This window comes from Amblyomma americanum, chromosome 3 (genome assembly GCF_052857255.1).
Source record: "Amblyomma americanum isolate KBUSLIRL-KWMA chromosome 3, ASM5285725v1, whole genome shotgun sequence".
Taxonomy (NCBI): domain Eukaryota; kingdom Metazoa; phylum Arthropoda; class Arachnida; order Ixodida; family Ixodidae; genus Amblyomma; species Amblyomma americanum.
The window spans coordinates 71704210-71730549 of NC_135499.1; the positions used below are offsets into that span (position 1 = coordinate 71704210).

A 26340-nucleotide genomic window follows, 5' to 3' on the forward strand; every position below is an offset into this window, starting at 1 on the left:
CCGGTTTTTTTTCCGGACGCCGTCGCCCCAGCAGCAGCATCAAAAGCAGGCTGGAGGTGGGCTCCATGGGGCTCGTCCTGGGTAGGCCCTGCTCCTTCGAGTGTGGAGGGAGAGGGAACAGTGACGGAGGGGAGGAGGGGGGCTTCGAGCTTCCCGCTTGGCCAACGCAATGTCCCAGTTGGTTTCAGCGTCCCTCTCCTCCTCGGACCCTTTTGAGCGTCGCCGTTTCCGGAGAACAGACTCGTCCATCGGGGTGCACATGCTATCCTCGGCTGCAGGTGTCCACGGTGAGTCCGCAGCAGCAGCATCAGGGGGAAAGGGCATTACAGCCTATTCCCCAGGAGTAGCAATGGCGGCAGAAAGCGCAGGATTGTCCAGAAATGGTGGCGAGGGAGCCGCCATGGATTCCTACGTCTGGTGAGTAAGCGCCATGGCGTCCCTCAAGGCGTGAACGCGTGGGTCCTCCCGCGACACGTCTAAGGTCCCGATGACGGACTCGAGGTTCTCCGAGGTTGTGATGAGCACCGCCGTCAGGCACCTCACCCTGTCCCGCAGATCAGCGATCTTGGCCTGCATTCGCTGAATGGTGCTGGACGACCTTGCCCTGGATGGCATTCACCTCCGTGAACGTGAGCGTGAGCGGCCTGCACTGCGTTGCTCATCGTCACCGCCGAACGCAGGCCGTCGCTCGTTCATTGTGTCTGTGGCCTCCATGGGGAGACCCCGCAGCGCCGCGAAGCCTTAGGCCTAGCGTGCGGAAGAGGGGAGAGCTAGAAAACACGTCCACTCACTTCGAGCGCCCGTCGAAGAAGAAAAATTACTGAGCTGTGCCGGTTGAACATCTGCTTCAAGTCGCAGAGCCGGTTAGGGTAGGCGATCCGCCGGAAGGTCATGCCCAGCGCTTCTGAGCCAGAGACCCTGACCCGCTGCACACTGCAGACCGCTTGGAATCAGCTCTGCTGATTCCAGTTCGCGCAGGTCTTCCTTTTGAAATCGAAAGTTCCCGAAAAAAACTGTGAAATCCATGGCGTCGATGTTAGGAAAGCCGCGCTCACACAAGTTCCTCCGAGCACGGGGCTCCAATTGAAGCCAATACATGGCTTCAATCTCTTTCCATGTCAGCGAACTTAAAAGCAGTTGATCGTGAAGCAAGCTGTAGGGCGTGATGAACGCCTTCGTGCTTCACACGCAAAAAACGCACAAAAAAACACGAAAGCGAGGACCACTGACTGCACTAACGGTATCAACAGAACGACCTGAAAGAAGCTGCCCAAATACAACCGTGGCGTGGATTGATTAGGCTTGCCGGATAGAAATAACATCGTCAATTAAAAACCACTTGTATTTTTTATCACCGATAAAATTAAAACATTAGCATTTACACTTTAGAACTGGTGACGTGTTATGTATTTATTCTGAGCGTAACAATAATCTGTTTTTTTATGATCGCGGTCATCATCACATCACCCGGTCGTACGTTTTCGTCTCGCGTAAACGTATACCGTATATGTCCAGCTAAAACACGTTTGTGGCAGTGAACCTGTATGCGCCGAAATACGTCTTACGGTAATACGGTATACGTCTCCGGTGATAAGTCTACGGTATGCTAAAAACATCCATTATCAGGTCTTCGAAGGAAGTCTTGCTCTTCCTGCTGGAGGGAGTGGCAACGCAAGGTTCTTCTCGAATGAGGCCACGGTCGGCGCTTTTCTCAGGTCTTAACGCAAATGGTAGTCTTGGGCACGCGGAAGACATCAGTCCTATATACTTTCCGTAAAGAGTGAAGGTAGGCGCATGTTTCATACAGGTGGCGGTGATGCACATGTCTTACCTGCTGAATGACGTGAAAATCCTTCTCGTATGGGGCCACAAACGTCGCTATTATCAGATCATGGAAGGAATTCATGCTGTCCCTGCTGGATGGAGTGGAAACACAAAGTTCTTCTCGAATGAGGCCACGTCGGCGCTATTCTGAGGTCTTTACCAATATAGTAATCTTGGGAACGCACAACGCATCTGTTCCATATAATATCCAAAAAGAGTGAAAGCAGACGCATGTTTCATACAGGTGGCGGAGAAGCACACAGCTTCCCTGCTGAAGAAAGTGAAAATCCTACTCGTGTGGGGCCACGAACGTCGCTATTATCAGATCATCGAAGGAATTCATGCTGTCCCTGCTGAATGGAGTGGAAACAAAGTACTTCTCGAATGAGGCCACGATCGGCGCTATTCTGAGGTCTTAACGGAAATCGTAATCTTCGGCACGCGCAATGCATCTGTCATATATAGTCTCCTTAAAGAGTGAAGGAAGGCGTATGTTTCTTACAGGTGACGGAGATATGCACAATCACTCCCTGTTAAATAAAGTGAACATGCGTCTAGCCGTATGGGGCACGAACGTCGATATTATCAGATATTCGAAAGAAGGCGTGTCCTCCCTGCAGAAGGAAGTGGAAACGCAAGTCTTTTCTCGAATGAGGCCATGATCGTGGTATTCTCAGGCCTTAGCGTAAATCGTAATCCTGGGCTCGCGCAAAGCGTCTATCCCATATGCTCCCCATAAACATTGGAGGTAGGCGATTCTTTCTTACTAGTGATGGAGATATCCACAATCCCTCCCTGCTAAAGGAAGTGAAAATGCGTCTAGCCGTATGGGGCACGAACGTCGATATTATCAGATATTCGAATAAAGGCGTGTCCTCCCTGCAGAAGGAAGTGGAAACGCAAGTTTCTTCTCGAATGAGGCCATGATCGTGGTATTCTCAGGCCATAGCGTAAATCGTAACCCTGGGCTCGCGCAAAGCGCCTATCCCATATGCTCCCCATAAACATTCGAGGTAGGCGATTCTCTCTTACAAGTGACGGAGATATCCACAATCCCTCCCTGCTAAAGGAAGTGAAAATGCGTCTAGCCGTATGGGGCACGAACGTCGATATTATCAGATGTTCGAATAAAGGCGTGTCCTCCCTGCAGAAGGAAGTGGAAACGCAAGTCTCTTCTCGAACGAGGCCATGATCGTGGTATTCTCAGGCGTTAGCGTAAATCGTAACCCTGGGCTCGCGCAAAGCGCCTATCCCATATGCTCCCCATAAACATTCGAGGTAGGCGATTCTCTCTTACAAGTGACGGAGATATCCAATATTCCTCCCTCCTAAAGGAAGTGAAAATGCGTCTAGCCGTATGGGGCACAAACGTCGATATTATCATAAATTCGAAGGAAGGCCTGTCCTGCCTGCAGGAGGGAGTGGAAACGCAAGTTTCTTCTCGAATGAGGCCACGATAGCGGTATTCCCATTCCTTAGCGTAAATCGCAATCCTGATCTCGCGCAAAGCGCATATCCCATATGCTCCCCATAAGCATTGGAGGTAGGCGATTCTTTCTTACAAGTGACGGAGATATCCACAATCCCTCCCTGCTAAAGGAAGTGAAAATGCGTCTAGCCGTATGGGGCACAAACGTCGATATTATCATAAATTCAAAGGAAGGCGTGTCCTCCCTGCAGGAGGGAGTGGAAACGCGTCTCTTCTCGAATGAGGCCACGATCGCGGTATTCTCAGGCCTTAGCGTTAATCTTAACCTGGGCTCGCGCAATGCGCCTATCCCATATGCTCCCCATAAACATTGGAGGTAGGCGATTCTTTCTTACAGCAGATGGAGATATGCACAATTCCTCCCTGCTAAAGGAAGTGAAAATGCGTCTAGCCGTATGGGGCACAAACGTCGATATTATCATAAATTCAAAGGAAGGCGTGTCCTCCCTGCAGGAGGGAGTGGAAACGCGTCTCTTCTCGAATGAGGCCACGATCGCGGTATTCTCAGGCCTTAGCGTAAATCTTAATCCTGGGCTCGTGCAATGCGCCTATCCCATATGCTCCCCGTAAACATTGGAGGTAGGCGATTTTTTCTTACAGGTGATGGAGATATGCACAATCCCTCCCTGCTAAAGGAAGTGAAAATGCGTCTAGCCATATGGGGCACGAACGTTGATATTATCAGATATTCGAGGAAGGCGTGTCCTCCCTGCAGGAGGGAGTGGAAACGCAAGTCTCTTCTCGAGTGAGGCCACGATCGCGGCATTCTCAGGCCTTAGCGTAAATCTTAATCCTGGGCTCGCGCAAAGCGCCTATCCCATATGCTCCCCGTAAACATTGGAGGTAGGCGATTCTTTCTTACAGGTGATGGAGATATGCACAATCCCTCCCTGCTAAAGGAAGTGAAAATGCGTCTAGCCATATGGGGCACGAACGTTGATATTGCTACGGTTGTGCTTGTGCTTGGAACGCTCGTCCTTGGTGCGCTCGCGCTTGGAACGCGAAGAGGACGAAGGGCGTTTCTGCGGCTGGGCTTCGCGTGCCCGGTTGTTCGGCTGCGTGGCTGTAAGCTGTTTCCCTGTAAATATATTTTTCCCTTTTGGTGTGCACATCTTCACGTTACATTATTGGTGTGAGGTCCGGGGTACAGCCACAGCAAGCACGGAACTCCGCAGCGGTCGTCAGCTTGCCGGCTCTTCAACCATGACCAGCGAAGGGGCCGCTCCGTCGGCGTCCGCCAACCCGGCGTTCATCATTGCCCATCCGAGAGATCCTGGGACCTTCAACGGAACGGACGGCGTCGACGTGGAGGACTGGCTCGCAATGTACGAGCGCGTGAGCACACACAACAGGTGGGACCCGACCCTAAAGTTGGCCAACGTCATCTTCTACCTGACTGGCACTGCCAGGGTATGGTTCGAGACCCACGAGGATGAACTCACCAGCTGGGATCTCTGCAAGCGCAAGCTTTGTGACCTGTTTGGTAAGCCATTCGGTCGTCAGCTCGCTGCGAAGAAGGAGCTCGCATGCCGTGCACAAACGTCCACAGAGTCCTATGTATCATACATTCAGGACATATTAGCTCTCTGCATGAAAGTCGACGCCACTATGTCAGAGTGCGACAAAGTAGGTCACGTGCTCAAAGGCATCGCAGATGACGCCTTTAACCTTCTTGTATACAAGGACTGCGGAACGGTTGACGCAATCATCAAGGAATGCCGCCGGTTCGAACAAGCGAAGAGCCGCCGAATTTCTCCGCAGTTCACGCGGTTGCCGAATACGACTGCGACGTCGTCCTGTGTAGACTCGACTCCACCGAGCCGTCTGCCGACATCTGAGAGCCTGACACGACTTGTGCGCCAAGAAGTAGAGGCAATGTCCCCCGTTGCGTTTCATCCACCCGCAACAGACAGTACTCCAGCAGTATCCCTTATACAGGCTGTCGTTCGCAAAGAATTTGCCAATCTTGGGATTCAACCTGTTTGCTCAGTTAGTGCCCCATATGCTCGCCGCATGTCCCCGGAGCTCGGTTCTGAACGTGCATACTACCCTCGACGCAGCCGCAATCCAGATGAATGGAGAACACCTGATGACAGGCCCATCTGCTTTAACTGCTCCCGAGTTGGCCACATATCTCGACACTGCCGAAGCCGTCCGTCCTCGACCTACAGCCGCTACCCGCCGGGTTCTGCATATTCCCGCCGCTCTCCCTCGCCCTCGGAAACGACCTCTTCTGGCCACCACGCTCAGACCCCGCTTACCAACCGTTCGTCGTCACCTCAGCGCCGTCGATCTCCATCGCCCCGACCTCGCCGCCCTTCGTCGCCGGCCTCATATGCCCGCTCCCGGTCGGAAAACTGATGGCTGCAGCGTCTGGGGGTGATGCTGCTCTGACGACCCGACCAGAAAACCCTCCTTTAACTCTTCATGCTCATCGGAACATCCTTAACGTCGACGTGGACGGGGTCCCTGTTACCGCTCTGATCGACACTGGAGCGCACGTCTCAGTCATGAATGCTCGTCTTCGCCGTCGCCTAATTAAAGTGCTCACTCCTGCCCCCTCAACTGTGGTCCGTGTTGCAGATGGCGGTATGTCTATTGTCGTCGGAATGTGTACTGCTCGTGTTTCAATAGCCGGCCGCCATACTTCTGTGCTCTTCACTGTCCTCGAACACTTCCCTCATGACATCATTCTCGGCCTTGACTTTCTCACCGACCATTCCGCCCTTATAGATTGCGCCACAAGCATCGTTCAACTCGCTCTACCTGTTCCTTCAGAGCCACCGGATCCAATTGTTCACCGACTGCGCACCGCCGACTTTGTCCGCCTGGACCCCGATGCCGCCACTTATGTCCGTTTCTCCTCTGTCCCGCCAGTTCCCGATGGTGACTACATCATTACTCCGGTTCCTGATGTGCCCTTTACACGCAGTGTTGCCCTTGCGCATACAGTTGTCACCATGTCGGCAAATCAAGCGTCCCTTCCGGTTCTCAACTTTGCCTCTTACGTTCAGCCGCTCCCACAAGGTATGTCGCTCGCCACGCTGTGCCCTGCTGCCGAATGCGTCGTATCGGCGGTGAGAAGCGTCCCACCCTCGTCGAACTGCCGCGACTCTGACGTCCCACCACCTGATGAATATGCAAAAATGATTGCTGCTGACCTCTTACCAGGGCAAGCTCACGACCTTCGGTATCTTCTGTCGTCTTTTCGCGACATCTTTGACTTCGATGACCGCCCTTTGGCTCGAACATCTGTGGTCACGCATCGCATCAACACCGGTGACGCAGCTCCTATTCACAGACGACCCTACAGAGTGTCCAGTACAGAACGCACCATCATACAGCAAGAGGTGGACAAGATGCTCAGTAAAGACATCATAGAGCCCTCGTCGAGCCCTTGGGCCTCACCAGTTGTGCTGGTTAAAAAGAAGGACGGCAGCTGGCGCTTTTGCGTTGATTACCGGCACCTAAACAACATAACAAAAAAAGACGTCTATCCACTCCCAAGAATAGACGATGCTTTGGACTGCCTTCACGGAGCCAAATTTTTCTCTTCAATTGACCTTCGGTCCGGGTATTGGCAAATCTCTGTTGATGACAATGACCGCGAAAAGACGGCATTCGTCACACCGGACGGCTTATATCAGTTTAAAGTTATGCCATTCGGTCTCTGTAATGCGCCAGCTACCTTCGAAAGAATGATGGACTCCTTGCTTCGCGGCTTTAAATGGTCCACATGTCTATGTTACCTCGACGATGTTGTGGTTTTTTCGCCCACGTTTACCACGCACCTCGACAGACTGGCGAGCATTCTTTCTGTCTTCCGTAGAGCCGGGCTACAGCTCAATTCGTCGAAATGTCAATTCGGTCGCCGCCAACTCACCATTCTCGGACATCTAGTCGACGCTTTTGGTGTCCGCCCGGATCCTGTTAAAGTTAAAGCCGTCAAGGACTTCCCTATTCCCCAGTCGTCTACGGATGTGCGCAGCTTCGTCGGCCTCTGCTCGTACTTCCGCCGTTTCATCAAAAATTTTGCCGGCACCGCTCGCCCCCTGACCGACCTTCTAAAGAAAGACACCCCTTTTGCCTGGGGCCCTGCCCAAGAGGAGGCCTTTTCTTCGCTAGTCGACTTACTCACCTCCCCACCTATTCTGGCCCATTTTGATCCGTCGGCTCCGACTGAAGTTCGCACAGACGCCTGCGGTTATGGGATTGGCGCCGTGCTAGCCCAACGTCACCAAGGGCAAGAACGCGTTATTGCATATGCCAGCCTCCTCCTTTCTACAGCTGAGCGAAATTACTCAATTACAGAGCGCGAGTGTCTAGCTCTTGTTTGGGCTGTAGCTAAGTTCCGACCGTACCTGTTTGGCCGTCCATTCTCCGTAGTGACCGATCACCACGCCCTTTGTTGGCTGTCTTCACTGAAAGACCCCACAGGCCGGCTCGGACGTTGGACGTTGCGCCTCCAAGAGTATTCTTACACTGTTCATTACAAGTCAGGGCGTCTCCATCAAGACGCCGACTGCCTGTCTCGGCACCCTGTAGAGCCGCCTGATCCTGGAGACAACGACCTCGGCCCGTGCCTCTTCGCTATCTCCGATCTGATTAACATCGCGGACGAGCAGCGACAAGACTCTTCCTTGCGTATTCTCATTGATCGCCTCAACTGTGCCAGCCGAGATCCTTCATTGAAACTGTTCGTCATTCAGGATGGCGTCCTATACCGCCGCAACCTTCGTCCTGACGGACCTCCGCTCCTCCTAGTCGTTCCCCACCGTCTCCGTTCATCTGTCCTAGCGGAACTACACGACCTACCGACCGCAGGCCACCTCGGCGTCTCCCGCACATACGATCGGGTCCGACGCCGCTTCTTTTGGCCTGGTCTGTACCGCTCTGTTCGGCGTTACGTTGCCTCCTGCGACCTCTGTCAACGCAGGAAGAGACCATCAACGTTGCCTGCTGGCCTTCTACAGCCTATTGACGTACCTCTCGAACCATTCTACCGTGTTGGACTCGACCTTCTCGGACCTTTTCCGACGTCCTGCTCCGGCAACCGTTGGATTGCTGTCGCGACCGACTATGCGACCCGGTACGCTATCACGCGTGCGTTACCAACAAGTTGCGCAACCGATGTCGCCGACTTCCTATTGCAGAACGTAATCCTTCACCACTGCGCTCCACACCAATTGCTGACAGACCGCGGCCACTACTTTTTGTCCCGAGTAGTTGACGATATCCTCCGGTCCTGTGGCACGCAGCATAAGCTCACTACAGCTTACCATCCCCAGACGAACGGGCTTACCGAGCGCCTCAACAGGACTCTGACCGATATGCTATCCATGTATGTCTCGCCCGACCACCGCGATTGGGACGTTGCCTTGCCTTATGTAACATTTGCTTATAATTCGTCGCGGCATGATACCACCGGCTATTCTCCTTTCTACCTTCTGTTTGGTCGGCATCCTGCGCTGCCATTGGATACATTACTGCCGAGTTCTACTGCCTCGACCACAGAGTATGCACGTGACGCCATCTCCCGAGCAACTATGGCCCGTGAAATCGCCCGAGACCGGCTCACCGCATCTCAGACCTACCAGAAGTCAGTTTACGACCGCCGGCATCGCCCAGTACACTATCCGCCGGGCTCACTCGTCCTCCTTTGGTCTCCTTCTCGCCGTGTAGGTCTCTCTGAGACACTTCTGCGTCAGTACAGTGGCCCTTATCGAGTTCTCCGTCAGGTGACCGACGTGACCTACGAGATTACACCTCTTCATGCTCCGACGTCGTCCACTAGCCCTTTGACTGACGTCGTTCATGTAGTCCGTCTCAAACCGTACCACACGCCTGCTACATCATCCACTTAGCACCGGGACGGTGCTTTTGCCGCCGGGAGTTATGCTACGGTTGTGCTTGTGCTTGGAACGCTCGTGCTTGGTGCGCTCGCGCTTGGAACGCGAAGAGGACGAAGGGCGTTTCTGCGGCTGGGCTTCGCGTGCCCGGTTGTTCGGCTGCGTGGCTGTAAGCTGTTTCCCTGTAAATATATTTTTCCCTTTTGGTGTGCACATCTTCACGTTACATTATTATCAGATATTCGAAGGAAGGCGTGTCCTCCCCGCAGGAGGGAGTGGAAACGCAAGTTTCTTCTCGAATGAGGCCACGATCGCGGTATTCTCAGGCCTTAGCGTAAATCTTAATCCTGGGGTCGCGCAAAGCGCCTATCCCATATGCTCGCCATAAACATTGGAGGTAGGCGATTCTTTCTTGCAGGTGGCGGAGATATGCACAATCCCTTTCTGCTAAAGGAAGTGAAAATGCGTCTAGCCGTATGGGGCACGAACGTCGATATTATCAGATATTCGAAGGAAGGCGTGTCCTCCTTGCTGGAGGGAGAGGAAACGCAAGTTTCTGCTCGAATGAGGCCACGATCGCGGTACTCTCAGGCCTTAGTGTAAATCTTAATCCTGGGCTCGCGCAAAGCGCCTATCCCATATGCTCCCCATAAACATTGGAGTTAGGCGATACTTTCTTACAGATGACGGAGATATGCACAATCCCTCCCTGCTAAAGGAAGTGAAAATGGGTCTAGCCATATGGGGCACGAACGTCGATATTATCGTAAATTCGAAGGAAGGCCTGTCCTCCCTGCAGGAGGGAGTGGAAACGCAAGTTTCTTCTCGAATGAGGCCACGATAGCGGTATTCCCATTCCTTAGCGTAAATCGCAATCCTGATCTCGCGCAAAGCGCATATCCCATATGCTCCCCATAAGCATTGGAGGTAGGCGATTCTTTCTTACAAGTGACGGAGATATCCACAATCCCTCCCTGCTAAAGGAAGTGAAAATGCGTCTAGCCGTATGGGGCACAAACGTCGATATTATCATAAATTCGAAGGAAGGCGTGTCCTCCCTGCAGGAGGGAGTGGAAACGCGTCTCTTCTCGAATGAGGCCACGATCGCGGTATTCTCAGGCCTTAGCGTAAATCTTAATCCTGGGCTCGTGCAATGCGCCTATCCCATATGCTCCCCGTAAACATTGGAGGTAGGCGATTCTCTCTTACAAGTGACGGAGATATCCACAATACCTCCCTGCTAAAGGAAGTGAAAATGCGTCTAGCCTTATGGGGCACGAACGTTGATATTATCAGATATTCGAAGGAAGGCGTGTCCTCCCCGCAGGAGGGAGTGGAAACGCAAGTTTCTTCTCGAATGAGGCCACGATCGCGGTATTCTCAGGCCTTAGCGTAAATCTTAATCCTGGGCTCGCGCAAAGCGCCTATCCCATATGCTCCCCGTAAACATTGGAGCTGGGCGATTCTTTCTTAAAGGTGATGGAGATATGCACAATCCCTCCCTGCTAAAGGAAGTGAAAATGCGTCTAGCCATATGGGGCACGAACGTTGATATTATCAGATATTCGAAGAAAGGCGTGTCCTCCCCGCATTAGGGAGTGGAAACGCAAGTTTCTTCTCGAATGAGGCCACGATCGCGGTATTCTCAGGCCTTAGCGTAAATCTTAATCCTGGGCTCGCGCAAAGCGCCTATCCCATATGCTCCCCGTAAACATTGGAGCTAGGCGATTCTTTCTTACAGGTGATGGAGATATGCACAATCCCTCCCTGCTAAAGGAAGTGAAAATGCGTCTGGCCATATGGGGCACGAACGTTGATATTATCAGATATACGAAGGAAGGCGTGTCCTCCCCGCATTAGGGAGTCGAAACGCAAGTTTCTTCTCGAATGAGGCCACGATCGCGGTATTCTCAGGCCTTAGCGTAAATCTTAATCCTGGGCTCGCGCAAAGCGCCTATCCCATATGCTCCCCGTAAACATTGGAGCTAGGCGATTCTTTCTTACAGGTGATGGAGATATGCACAATCCCTCCCGGCTAAAGGAAGTGAAAATGCATCTAGCCATATGGGGCACGAACGTTGATATTATCAGATATTCGAGGAAGGCGTCTCCTCCATGCAGGAGGGAGTGGAAACGCAAGTCTCTTCTCGAGTGAGGCCATGATCGCGGTATTCTCAGGCCTTAGCGTAAATCTTAATCCTGGGCTCGCGCAAAGCGCCTATCCCATATGCTCCCCATAAACATTGGAGGTAGGCGATTTTTTCTTACAGGTGATGGAGATATGCACAATCCCTCCCTGATAAAGGAAGTGAAAATGCGTCTAGCCATATGGGGCACGAACGTTGATATTATCAGATATTCGAAGGCAGGCGTGTCCTCCCCGCATTAGGGAGTGGAAACGCAAGTTTCTTCTCGAATGAGGCCACGATCGCGGTATTCTCAGGCCTTAGCGTAAATCTTAATCCTGGGCTCGCGCAAAGCGCCTATCCCATATGCTCCCCGTAAACATTGGAGGTAGGCGATTCTTTCTTACAGGTGACGGAGATATGCACAATCCCTTTCTGCTTAAGGAAGTGAAAATGCGTCTAGCCGTATGGGGCACGAACGTCGATATTATCATATTCGAAGGAAGGCGTGTCCTCCTTGCAGGAGGGAGTGGAAACGCAAGTTTCTGCTCGAATGAGGACACGATCGCGGTACTCTCAGGCCTTAGCGTAAATCTTAATCCTGGGCTCGCGCGAAGGGCCTATCCCATATTCTCCCCATAAACATTGGAGGTAGGTGAATCTTTCTTACAGGTGACGGAGATATGCACAATCCCTCCCTGCTAAAGGAAGTGAAAATGCGTCTAGCCATATAGGGCACGAACGTCGATATCAGATATTCGAAGGAAGGCGTGTCCTCCCTGCAGGAGGGAGTGGAAACGCAAGTTTCTTCTCGTATGAGGCCGCGATCGCGGTATTCTCGGGCCTTAGTGTAAATCTTAATCCTGGGCTCGCGCAAAGCGCCTATCTCATATGCTCCCCATAAACATTGGAGGTAGGCGATTCTTTCTTACAGGTGACGGAGATATGCACAATCCCTCCCTGCTGAATCAAGTGAAAATGCGCCTAGTCGTATGGGGATCCGAACCTCCCTATTATCAGATCTTCCAAAGAAGGCGTGCTCTGCCTGCTGGAGGGAGGGGAAATGCAAGTTTCTTCTCGAATGAGGCCATTATCGGCGCTATTCTCAGGTCTTAATGGAAATCGTAATCTTGGGCACGCGCAAGCCATCTGTCCCATATACTCTCCATAAAGAGTGAAGGTAGGCGCATGTTTCATACAGGTAGCGGCGATGCACATACCTTGCCTGCGGAAGGAAGTGAAAATCTTACTCGTATGGGGCAACGAATGTAGCCATTATCAGGTCTTCGAATGAAGGCGTAGTGTCGCTGCTGTAGAGACTGGAAATGCAAGTTTCTACTCGAGTGAGGCCACGGTCGGTGCCATTCTCAGGTATTAACGGAAATCGTAGTCTTGGACACGCGCAAGGCATCTCTCCAATATACTCTCCATAAAGAGTGATGGTAGGCGCATGTTTCGTACATTTGGCGAAAATGCACATACCTTTCCTGCTGAAGGAAGTGAAAATCCTACTCGTATGGGGCCACGAAGGTCGCCATTATCAGATCTTCGATTGAAAGCATGCTCTCCCTGCTATAGTGAGTGGAAAAGCGTTAATTCTCGTATGAGGCCACGATCGGCGCTATGCTCAGGTCTTAAAGAAATCGTATTGCTGGGCACGCATAAGGCGCCTGTGCCGTATACCATCCATAAACTGTGACGTTAGGCGCATTTTTCTTACAGGTGGCGGAGATGCACATGAGCCTTTGGACTTTTTTATGCTTGTGTTGAGGCGATCAATTCTGGTGTTCTTTTTATGCGTTACCTCCCCCTCTTTGGTAATACTTCGCCCGAGGCCTTTAAGAGCGGAATAAATTATTACGATGGTGAGGGAAGTAAAGCGTTGGCTAGTTGTATGGGGCCACGAACGTCGCCATTTTCAAATCTTCGAAGGAAGGCGCGCTCTCCCTGCTGGATGGAGATTAAACAAAAGTTTCTTTTCGTATTAGGCGACGATGACCGCTATTCTCAGGTCTTAACGGAAATCGTAACATGGGTCACGCGCAAAGCATCTGTCCCATATACTCTCCATAAAGAGTCAAGGAAGGCGCATGTTTCATACAGGTGGCGGAGATGCACATACCTTCCTTGCTGAAGGAAGTGAAAATTTTACACGTATAGGGCCACGAATGTCGCCATTATCAGCTCTTCAAAGGAAGACGTAGTGTCGCTGCTGGAGAGACTGGAAACACAAGTTTCTACTCGAGTGAGGCCACGATCGGTGCTATTCTTTGGTCTTAACGGAAATTGTAGTCTTGGGCACGCGCAAGGCATCTCTCCATACACTCTCCATAAAGAGTGATGGTAGGCGCATGTTTCATAGAGGTGGCGAAGATGCACTTGCCTTCCATGCTGAAGGAAGTGAAAATCCTACTCGTATGGCGCCACGAACGTCGGTACTAGACGTTTTTTGCATACCGTAGACGTATTACCGGAGACGTATACCGTATTACCGGATGCCTACTGCGCATGTGCGCACTTTACCGGAAGGTTCAGGAGTTTGAGGCGGACTCCGCAGGCGTATGGGGTCTGCCGTCCAATTTACCGGAATCTCGCAAAGTCACGTGTGACGCGAGCGCCTCACGAGATTTGATTGAAACAATGCGATCTATATTGCTTTCTCTCAAGGAGGCATGGGTGAACCACGAGACCGCTCCTAGGATTTTCTCGCGTATGAGATGCGTGTCACCATTGCTAAGAAGCACCTCTACTAAAAGATAACAATGGAGGTAAGAGCTGCTACTTCTGATTGCATTGCTTTATGAGAGATCAGCTCTATTTTTGTGCGCAGCTTTGCGTGAAGTGTTTGGAGCGATTGGTCCTCGGAAAGTGGCCCCGTGATGGCACGGTCGGAAAGCTTCAGCGCCTGGGTGCATTTGTGTGTCTCCCTTTTTTTAATGCAAGGGGACCCACTACATGCCTCCGTGCTACTCGTATTGTAACCCATTAGCGGCACGACTGTGTGCGGACCGGCAATTAAAAGAGCCTACTGAAGTATCGGAGACTTGGAGGTCGTGGTGGCTCTGCGAGCCACTTTCCCGCATGGCACGCACATGACATGGTCTTGGAGCCCTGTGGATGTTTTATAGAGGCTCAAGGACGTGCCACTCTCCTCAGCACAGGCGCGGCCAGACTTCACGGGGATTACTTACCAATGTTCGGTTCCACGCGTCCAAGCAAACAAGCATCGAAGTTGTTAATATGCAGCATCTTTTCTACCTGTTGCTGCCTTGTCAGTAATAAGAGCTACAAGATAAAAATGAAAACGTTCGACAGAGGTCGCTCGGGTTTCGGATGCCAATTTAAGAGATAAATGAACGACAATCAAGCTTTTGTAAGAAAATATGAAATTTCGCAGCCTTACTCCATTTATCCGTTAAGTTGTTGGCAGTTTTGCTTTGAAACACACATACTGTTGACCGCCACGTCACTGAACTGAAACTACACATCTAGGAAGACGGAGTGGTTCCGAGGGAGTGATTAATATTTCCCCGCGTCTACTGAACATGCTTTGATTGAAGCAGCAGCCTTATGCGTGGATCTGGCTTGGTCTCATGGACAATATAGCTTTGCTAAATTTCGGATCGATATTCGAGTACGCAGCATGAAAACAGCCGGACGCCTCTGCAAGCCAGATTTTCAAAAAAGTGCTTCAGTGACCCTTTAAGTTGCTTTGGAACATTACACCTCCTATACCAAACCAAAGTCAATTTTTCATATACAAGTCCCCGTTCAATGTAAGATATATGCAGTAGTTGAGCATTGCATCGAATGGTTTTTGAATTCTTTTCTTCCTCCGTTGTCCTACTGTGCGATTTCATACGAATTTGGTTCTAAGGTAACTATGAATCACGCTGCTATAAGGCGACATTTATGTGTCAGATCGTGAACTGTAAATTACAATTTATTATTTGAGACATACGTGTTACCCAACAGCAATATGAATCAGTTATCTTAAAACCGTACAAGGTATTCATGCAGCTGGGGTGGTGAGACATCAAAATAACTCGAAACCTGACTACCTTACAAACATGTGCGGAAATTGGTGAGCAGTATGGCAACCTTATACATTCGACCAAGTTGTTGCCGTCTCAACTTTTGGTTTTTATGGTAATCAACAAAAGCAAAGTCTTGAGACACTCCCCCAAACCCCCCCTCGACGGCCTGTCTTACACTACTCATGACGTTGTGTAAGGCAACGTGATGTGGCTGCAGGACGGCACCTCCAAAGGGCTTGCACAGCAACGGCCGCAGTGGATAAGGCGGATGCCCATAGATTAGATATTTGTGACCCATGGTGATCTGAAGATTCGGTTATAACTGCGTCTCTTTGACGATACCTGTAACTTAGGGGAAATTCACAAACATATCAGCAACAACTTCTCTTTTCACTGTTCGAGGAGCATGAACAGCTGCCGCATTAAATACTATTATGTTTAACCCAAACAACTTGCAGCACAGTTACGAATGCGTAACGCAAATGTTTGAGTGCTCAACACTTTGAGAGAGTGTGGTGACAGCGGAAGAATGCGCAGCCAGAAGGTGATTAATGTGGAACGAGCAGGGTACGGCAAGAGTGCAAGAAGGTGCAACCAGAAGGTGGTTGCCACGGGAACCAAATCGTAGGTAGTTACCACGGAAGGAGGAGAAGGGTTGCTCTGGAATGAGGAAGGTATGGGAAGGGATAGTAACACCTCGAGCTTTATCTCCAGGGTATAGAAACAGAGAAGTCACTCTCTAAGGAACAGAAGGTACTCATCTTAATTCATGTCGCCGGTCCGAAGCAAAATGTTCAATACATACCAGTGCGACCCAGCGGACTAAGAGGATTACGACAGGTTCATAAATACGTTCGAGAAATACTGTACTTCCAGAGCAAATGGGACGTCCAAAATGTACATTTTCCGCATGGGGACATAAATAGAACGTAAGCGTTTTTTACCTCATGAGTGGCACGTACAGGACTTGTCAGCAGAGACTTTTGGCAGAGCGTGCCCTCAGATGAAGAATGCATGAAAACGGCCATGCAAAAAAAGAAATTCGCTGCCATTGTCGTTTGAACCCTGGGCCTCTGTGTGCCAGGCGGGCATGCAACACATACACCACAAAAGGCCGTTGACTCAAGCATGTTAGAGGGGCACGAAGTGATCACGTTGTGGTGTGTACGACAGTAATGTGTGTTGGGGATGTTACTAATGTCAGACATCGATTACTCCCAATAAAACATTGCTGACATATAAAGGCAAATGCCTTCGCATTTCTCCAGTGCCGCACACTGCCTTGCGCTACAATTTTTTTTTTGCGGCCTGGAGCTCAAGTTCTAAACTTGCAACTTCAGCTGCCTTGGGGATTCGATGATCCAAAGATCAAATTGTCCTTAGAATCTCTCAAAAAATCTTCGAGAAAGGCTGCTACATGGAGAGGACTTAAGGTTAAAAAAGGCAGTCCATTTCTGCAAGACAGCTAGGAAAGCACAAGAACATCAGAAGGCGTGGAAGAATGTTCATTTTTTTCAGCTACAGCACCAGTCACTCACCATGGAGCCCCAAAAGAGACGGGACCCGAAATTGCAAGCAATTCAAAAATAAAATCCAAAAATAAAGGAGGAGAGAGGAGAGTTATGAGAAAGAAGATACGTGGAGGAGGAAGGGGATTTTGCCTTGCAGAGGCTAGATGGCCAGTGGGAGAGTGAAAAATCTCCAGGAGGGAACGGAAGGAGAGGAGCATCGAAAACCTGGTTGATTGCAGCGACTGTAACTACGTTAAGAATTAGTCTTTTCGAATTTGAAAAAAAATGTTTCCAGCCGCATGTTCTGTGGGTGGTGCCTCGCAGTCACCAGAGTAAAAAATATATTCAGCTGCCGCGGTGGCTCAGTGGTTACCGTGCTCGGCTGCTGAACCGAAAGGTGCAGGTTCGATCCCGGCTGCGGCGGTCGAATTACAATAGAGACAAAATTATAGACGCCCGTGTACTGCACGATGTCAGTGCACATTAAAGAACCCCAGGCGGTCGAAATTTCTGGAGCCCTTCACTACGGCGTTCCTGGTGGCCCGAGTTTTGGGATGGTAAACCCCCTAAACCTAACCTAAACCAAACCAGCGAAATATTTCATACGGGAGTGGTCAGTAGCCCTTTAAAAGGCCATAAGGGCTGCCACCATTTTCTTTGCTACGATGGCACTATTCTTTTTAGCATAAGAATATATGCCCTTGGAAAATTTTGTCAGTGTCAGGGCCAAGTTTCTATGATGTTATATACTATTGGGAATAATCACAATGGGCCAGCAATTTCTGCTTTCGTAAAGAAAGGCTCCTCTCTCTAACATATTAAATATTGTAATTTTATGTTTTACGGATGGCCTCCCCTATTTCATGTCCTGACAATGTGTTAATAACACATTACACTAGTTTTCTGGATCTCAGTAGCGTTTAATCGCTCGTAAATTTTCCTGCCATGTATTTCTTGTTTTGAGCATGAACAGCATATATTAGGCTTTACCTGTGCAAATGAACCACTGAATATGGAAATAAACTAGGGCTAGGTTCTGTAATTAAAACAGGGATGAGCAGACTTACCTGCGTCGTGCCGCCGCCCTTTGAAGGGCCCACTAAGCTGGCAGATTTCGCCGTTGGCACATATCACAGCCTGGTATTTCTCCACATGGCCCCGTTTGTGCCCGGAAAATTAATTCTGCTGCCCCACCGATGGTCTACAAATCTGGCGTGCTCTACAATCGATGCAAGTCCAGAAGTTATGCAAAGGAGCACCTTTTGCATGCACGGCCTGAGAAGGAGAAACTGGGGTGGCTACAAGCAACGCTTGCTAAAAGCCACCTTGAAGTGATCACAATAAAATAACCTTTCAGCGTAACCCGTGGTACACCTAGTTAACTTTACTGTAGCATATTGCTTAAGCAATCAGCATCTTGTTACACTGCTCTCAGGAGGATTCATACAAGCACATGCATTCTTGGAGGCTATCATCTACATTGGTAATTTCATAGGTGCGTCTCTGCTGAGCTGTTGATGAGGTGGGGTCCCACATATGCCGAGGTATTACATAACGGATTTTAACCCGCTTCAAGACACTTAGCGTCCGCACATGTGCGCTTGCCCAGAGTATAAAGGCTGCTGCCGAGGAAGGGTAGACATACCCTAACACAGGAGTGCTTGTGTGGACACGAGTAGCATGCTTCAAAGTAATGGCCGGCGGCATGCAACACTCATCGGAGAACACCGGCTGAATGCGCTGCGCTCTAATGGAAAGCACGAAAGCTCGCGCGCTTTATCCGACAGCAAAAAAAATCATTCTAAAATGTCCGCTCAGACGTGTCGCGTTAGTCCGCTTTGCCTTGTAACCTTTTTATCAAACTGAATTCATTCATTTCATATACAGTCAAAATTTTGCGCGACAATTGCCATATTTCCGCTACCATGCCGTACTTACCTGGGAGGAGAAGAGCTCAAGGGATTGCAGATTGAGGCACTTGTGGGTGGTCAGGTCTGCCAGAAGGTGCGCAAGGTAGTACTCTATGTGCGCCAATGCCTTAGGAACAATGCTCGATATTACTGAGCTGTGGTGGTGGTAGTAGTAGTTTTTTTTATTAAAATGTTAGTAAAAAAGAAGGAAAATATTTTTGCTAGTCCCGGCATCTGCCATCAATACTGAAGCACCTGAGTTGGGGCAGCGTAAAGGATAGCGGGCAGAAGCGAGAAATTAAATGAAAGAGGTGAAGGGACAAGAAGAGAGGATAGGAGAAGATGTAGTATATAAAAACTTTTTAGAAAATAAGAAATGTGTCCAGTTGTGCGCGTGATTAGTTCATTTTGGAGGAATTAAAAGAAGCGCACAACATTGTGTTGGCTACAACTGGAGTGGGGCGTCCAGTTATTAATCGTTCAATGTAGAACTCGCGAAGCGTTCGGTCACTGCGCGTAACTACCTGACGGAGAACGGACGGGACGTCAATCCCGTGTGTTCGAGGAATGCACAGAGGCTCACCAAAGTACTCTAACGTGTGCGCGCACTGCCCTGCGGCCACATTAGCGTCTTGATGGAGTGAGTTGAGTTGAGGTGTTAAATGCTACAGGTGGGGTTATAGCCTTGATTTATCTGCCGGAAATTGCTCCACCGTAGCGTCCCTTCTATATTAACAATGTCATAAAGCCTGTCGCAACTACCCCGCTATGCGCACAGTCTCTTGTAATAGCACACATTCTCTCCCACAGTCACCATCTATGCAAACAATCAATCCACACAGTCCACTTCACAGTCCACTCCAGATGTCACCATCTATGCACATATTCAGTCACAGTAAAACATAGGCCATTGTAGTGCAACAATCCATACACACATTCACTCACAGTATAACGTAGTCCACTCCGGAAAACGCCATCTACGCACACATTCAATAACAGTTGGCCATAGTCCGATCTTGCTGTCACCATTTAGAAACAAGATCCGTGTCCTGCAGAAATGTTAAAAGAAGGCGTGCAGCCTCCCTTCTGCATGTCTGGCTTCCACTAGGGTAGACAATGTCCTGAACTGTACTGTGACGGGTTCCTGTCTTCTTGAAATAAGCGAACATCACATAACATTCCGCGTTGTACTCTAGGCAGTGCATAATATAATGTTCGATGTATTACACCCGGCGCCCTATATGCCGCAAACATATTGCGACGAGCATCGGCGAACGCGGCACAGTGAAGGAGCAGGTGTTCTAGTGTTTCCACTGCACCGCATCGGTCACACACATCACTCGTCGCAATTCCGTGACGGTCCCGTCGTTCTCCGGGCCACACGCAGCCAATGCGCGCGCGGAGGACCATAACACGTTGTGGCCGTGTAAGCGCGACAGCCGGTGATACTGTCGATGCGCTCACCTCCTGCGGTGCGTGGGTCGGAGTGCTCCTTTTGGAGATGGTCGTGGATGGCCGCACGCACGTCCTCCATCGCAAGGGGCAGATCACTGGCAGGAGGTTGACGTGCAGCGGTCGCGAGGTCGTCAGCTTCTTCGTTGCCGGCGATGCCGCAGTGACCGGGCACCCACAGTGCATGCACGGCAAATCCTCTGTGCGCGAGGCGCTCGATGCGCGAGCGAATTTCCCGCACTAGTGGAGAACCGCGGCCATTGAATTGCAAGCGGCTGAGGCCGGTGCGGCAGTCGCACAGCAGAGCACTCCTGGGCGGCGGAGGGCCGAGGGTGAACAGCAGGTCCAGCACGAGCCGGATCCCCATCAACTCCGCCGTGGTGGAGGAGCCCAGGAAGGTTGTGCGGTGCTGGCTGTGCAGTCGCAGGGCGGGCATGGTAGCCGCCGCTGCTAGGGAGCAGCTGTCGCAGGCCACTGAGCCGTCGGTGTACTCGAGGAGATGGTCCTGGAGCTCCTCGTGTATGACGGCTCTGGCCAGCTGGTCCACAGCACAGAGGGGTGTGCTCCGCTTTTCCGCAATGCCGACGATCTCTCGCTGTACCTCCGAGGCAGCAGGGCAGGGCGAGTAGGAGGCGTAGGGAGGTGGGCATTGAGTAAATTGCTCATACTCAATCATCGCCGCCCCCATTCGTGAGTGCGTGTGCGAGCGCATACGCTGCAGCAGCGTGCCGCCGTCCAGTGCGCGGTGAAGCCGGTCGATGTGATTCAGTGCCCTGCGTGCTGCTTGGAGCTCAAGTGGCCACGCCCCTGCCTCGGCCAACGTTGCGGCGCACTGCGAGTTTCTGGGAACGCCTAGGCACACGGGCAGGGACTTGCGCACGGCTTACGCACCGTGACGAGCGGCAGCGCATATAGCACCGCCCCCAAAGCTGCAACATTGTATAGCCGCAGCGCGGCTTGCTGGAGATACTCTGGCCTCGAGCGGTGAGCTCGTGCACGGCCGCGGTGATTCTCTTCATCTGCAGATAGGCCTTGGTCGCCGCGGGGCGGAAGGAAAGGCGCCAGTCGATGTCCAGGCCAAGGTACCGCACCGATTACCGCCAAGGAATCGGAGTCCCGTCCAGTGACACCGGCATCAGGTGCACGAGCGTGCGCGAAACGCAGGCCATGGCCACCGATTTTTCCGCGCTCAGCGACAAATCAAGGCCGCGCAGGCTGGCATCGATTGCGGTCAGGGCTCCCTGAAGGCACCCCAGCACGAAGAACACCTCGCCCGGTGGTTCCCGGAACCACAGAGTTTTGTCGTCTGCATATATGGACGCGTACTCATAGTGTCGGCCGCTCGTGGGGAGGGAGGCCGTCACCACCGACATGACCACATTAAACTGAAATGGTGATGACAGAGCCCAGCGGCACCCCCATGTCTACTGGGCGAGGCTTGGAGAGCTTACTCCCTATTCGTACGCGCATGGTGCGCCCGCTCTGGAAGCCATGAACGTATCGCAAAAGGCGCCCGCTCACACCAGACCCCTCAAGCACCGCGACAGTTGGTGCGCGGTGAACGTTGTCAAAAGAGCCCGAGACGTCCAGTAGTAGCAGCAGCACAACTTGGCCTTCCGGCCTGGCGTGCTCCAGCGCTGCAGCAACGTCCGATATAGAATCGGCAGTGCACCGCATCCCACGGAAACTTGTCTGCCGCTCGTCAAACAAATCGGCCTCCGCAGCCCGCCGGTTTAGACGCTGGCTGCAGCGCCATATGCTCCATGAGCTTACCTTCCGCCGATGTTAATGCCACTGGCCGGTATCCGCTCAGCTCCGTAGGTGGGCGCCCTGCCTTTCGGATGGGACATACGACCGTGGTTCGCCAATCCTTCGGCAGCTCCCCGCGTTCCCACACCAGGTTGATCTGCTGTAGGAGGACCTGTCGTTGCTGCGCATTCAGGTTTCGCAGCCTCTGGACTGTCACCCCGTTCGGTCCGGACGCCGAGCGGCGGCGGCAGCGCTGCAGCGCATTCTTCAGTTCCGCCGCGGTGAACGGCGCATCACATGGACATTCCGAGGCAACAGGCGAGGAACTGGCGTCGATTCTTGGGCTCTCAGGAGCAGCTATGTTAGCTGCGTTTGCGGGGCTGTGTGGCGCGAACCGATCGGCAAACCGCTCTGCCAACTCTATAAAGCTGAGCCCGCTGGAGATTGCGAGGACGGCCAGCGGTTGACGGTTTGCCTGTGGTTCGTTGATGCGCCGCAAGGTGTCAAACAGCCTCCGCGAGCTGACATCTTCCTCCAACCTTTGGTATAGTGAAGCCCACTGCCGGCGGAATAGCTTGTTGGCGTGGCGGCGCACTGCCGCGTCCAAGCGGTTGTAGACAGTCCAGTAGGCGGCTCTGTCAATCCGTCGCGCCCGCCGCTTTGCGCGATCTCTCTTCTCGCGCAGATTGAGCAGCCTCTTATCAGGTGTGCGCTGCCCTGCCCTTGCCTCTGCTCGTTGGGTGGCTGCGAGAGCGCATCGGTCTTGACTCGAAAATAAATCTGCGCCAGTGGCCACAGCCTCGTCGACTGCCCGCCTGAACGCACTTCAGTTGGTAATGGACTAGGCAGGTTTGAGGCGCGCCTACAACGTGGGTTTGATTAGGATGGAGTAATGATACGAGCCCCAGAGAGATGGTGATCGGCGCGATGTCGCCTCGATGACTCTGGATGCGAAGGCAACGTCGATGCAAGACCCGGTTGTTCCGCGTCGTCGATAGGTGGGCTCGCCGGTGTCCAAGGGGGTGAGTCCCAGCTGCGTTGCTGCATCGTGCAGGTCATCTCCACGCGCGGAGTGACGCGCACTGCCCCACGCACTATGGTGGGCGTTAAAATCACTACAGATCAGTGCACAGCCACCGACGCGCACTGACGTCACTGACGCGCACTGTCCCCACCACGCACTCCTGGGCCTCAGATGTCGCCGCCGCCGACCGGCGAGGGTGTGCTGTTCGTCCTACCGCACTTATATAGCGGGCCTTTATTTCCCGGGCCGACGAGATTTGTGACAACAGGGAACTGCGGCACAGGTGGGTTCCTCGCACATGGTGGCTGAGTGGTAGCCAATATAGCCAGGTAGCCCCCAGCTGGGGCTCCCCTTATGTGAACGTGCTTACGTCTCCTGCAGCGCGATAACTTCCGGCGAGTCCTGTGCGAAGCGAACTCGCATTTCGGCGTACCGTGCCGCAAGTTAGCGCACGTTCCACTGCAGGATGGATGGTATGCGGGAGGGAGACCGGTGGCTAGCCATCATGCTGGCTTATCTGTGCGGGAGCACCCGCTGCTTCTAAGCAAGCCCGGTGTCCATCGGTGCCCTCCGGGAAAAGTTCGCTGAGGGCGCGCAACTCCAGCTTTAGGTGCGCGATCTCCGCGTCCCGTGCGTCAAGGGGCTGGCCATGAGAAGCGGCAGCAGGCTCGGGCCGCGCTTTACGCGACGCCTGGCAACGCAACCGGATTGCCGCCGCCGCTGCCGGCGCTGCCGTTGCTTCGGTGGTAGCTGCTGCTGGGGTGCTCCCCTGACGGCCTGCGCTTAAGAAAGCGCGCGCGGCGTCTGCTGACGTTGCTGGGCTGGGGCCGCTGTTTCAGCCTGGACGACGGCTGGGACAACCCGCCTCGACATCGGTGCCATGGATGTGGCCACTTTACGTGACACTCCCGCTGCCAATCCGGGCACGCTTTATCAATGTCTGAGGGCCGCCCCCCCCCCCCCCCCCCCCCCCCCCGCAGTGAATGCAGCGGGGCTTGCTCGCCTAGTTACCGGGCTCGTGCGGCCCGCCGCAGCGAGTGCATCGTGCAGGAGCATGACAGACCTCAGTGGCATGCCCCACGTTGGCGCACTTGGGCACACTGGAGCGGCCAGGGGACGGCAGCGGCGGACCGCGAGCCTGCGCACGAATAAGGTGATGAACGCCAGTGGTGTCGGCGCCGCAAAACGGAGCGCTAGTGTAATGCCCGACAGAGACGCCGAAACATTGGCACCGTTGACTCAGCCGCCGCCATCAGCTCCTCCGCCATCCTGCACCCGTCCACACCGAACACTAGGCCAGTGCTTTGGTTGCGTGGAGGAGGCTCCTTGGCACAGACAGCCACGCCGCGCATGACGGCTGTGGCTAGCAGGACCTGGAGAGCATCTCTGCTCTCGGCGTCCACTGCCATCACATTTGCTTGCTAACCCGGACGGGATTCGGTGTCCTCGGCCAACTCCCAGCCCTGTTCCCCGGTGAAGGCTGTGCCCCGGTTCGCCGGCCGAAACAGCCCGTCCCCACCAGGCTGGACAGGAACTCCATGGCAGCCGCGACTCGCTCCAGGGCAGCTCTTAGACGCCGCTGCGCCTTGGTAGTGATTTCGCGCCACGGGGCCAGGCTGGCTCCAGCATCAGCGTCGCCGCTGTCGGCGGCGTATTGCTGCGGCGCGCCACGGAGTTGGGCGCGCTCGCTGCGAGCAGAAAAAGCCCCAGCCGCAGCCTGGACTCGTGCGGTGGGATTTGGTGAGGTCGCACCCGGTTTTTTTCCGGACGCCGTCGCCCGAGCAGCAGCATCAGCAGCAGGCTGGAGGTGGGCTCCATGGGGCTCGTCCTCGGCAGGCCCTGCTCCTTCAAGTGTGGAGGGAGAGAGAACAGTGACGGAGGGGGGGGGGGGCTTCGAGCTTCCCGCTTGGCCACCGCAATGTCCCAGTTGGTTTCAGCGTCCCTCTCCTCATCGGACCCTTTTGAGCGTCGCCGTTTCCGGAGAACAGACTCGTCCATCGGGGTGCACATGCTCTCCTCGGCTGCAGGTGTCCACGGTGAGTCCGCAGCAGCAGCATCAGGGGGAAAGGGCATCACAGCCGGTTGCCCAGGAGTAGCAATGGCGGCAGAAAGCGCAGGATTGTCCAGAAATGGTGGCGAGGGAGCCGCCATGGATTCCTACGTCTGGTGAGCAAGCGCCATGGCGTCCCTCAAGATTTGAACGCGTGGGTCCGCCCGCGACACGTCCAAGGTCCCGATGACGGACTCGAGGTTCTCCGAGGTTGTGATGAGCGCTGCGGTCAGGCACCTCACCGTGTCCCGCAGATCAGCGATCTTGGCCTGCATTCGCTGAATTGTGCTGGACGACCTTGCTCTGGATGGCGTTCGCCTCCATGAACGTGAGCGTGAGCGGCCTGCACTGCGTTGCTCATCGCCACCGCCGAACGCAGGCCGTCGCTCGTTCATGGTGTCTGTGGCCTCCACAGGGAGACCCCGCAGCGCCGCGAAGCCTTAGGCCTAGTGTCCGGAAGAGGGGAGAGCTAGAAAAGACGTCCGCTAACTTCGAGCGCCCGTCGAAGAAGAAAAATTACTGAGCTGTGCCGGTTGAACATCTGCTTCAAGTCGCAGAGCAGGTTAGGGTAGGCGATCCGCCGGAAGGTCATGCACAGCGCTTCTGAGCCAGAGACCCTGACCCGCTGCACACTGTAGACAGCTTGGAATCAGCTCTGCTGATTCCAGCTCGCGCAGGTCTTCCTTTTGAAATCGAAAGTTCCCGAAAATAACTGTGAAGTCCATGTCTTAGATGTTAGGAAAGCCATGCTCACACAAGTTCCTCCGAGCACGGGGCTCCATTTGAAGCCAATACATGGCTTCAATCTCTTTCCATGTCAGCGAACTTAAAAGCAGTTGATCATGAAGCAAGCTGTAGGGCGTGATGAACGCCTTCGTGCTTCACACGCAAAAAACGCACAAAATAAACACGAAAGCGAGGACCACTGACTGCACTAACGGTATCAACAGAACGACCTGAAAGAAGCAGCCCAAATACAACCGTGGCGTGGATTGTTTAGACTTGCCCGATAGAAATAACATCGTCAATTAAAAACCACTTGTATTTTTATCACCAATAAAATTAAAACATTAGCATTTACACTTTAGAACTGGTGACGTGTTATGTCTTTATTCTGAGCGTAACAATAATTCGTTTTTTTATGATCGCGGTCATCATCACATCACCCCGTCGTACGTTTTCGTCTCGCGTAAACGCATACCGTATATGTCCAGCTAAAACACGTTTGTGGCAGTGTTCCTGTATGCGCCGAAATACGTCTTACGGTAATACGGTATACGTCTCCGGTAATAAGCCTACGGTATGCTAAAAACATCCAT

The 26340-nt window shown here is 52.7% G+C and overlaps 1 pseudogene; it reads right to left on the reverse strand.

Moving 5' to 3' along the window:
• Positions 1-408: 408 nt before the first annotated feature.
• On the reverse strand, positions 409-26340 carry LOC144123821 (uncharacterized; annotated as a pseudogene).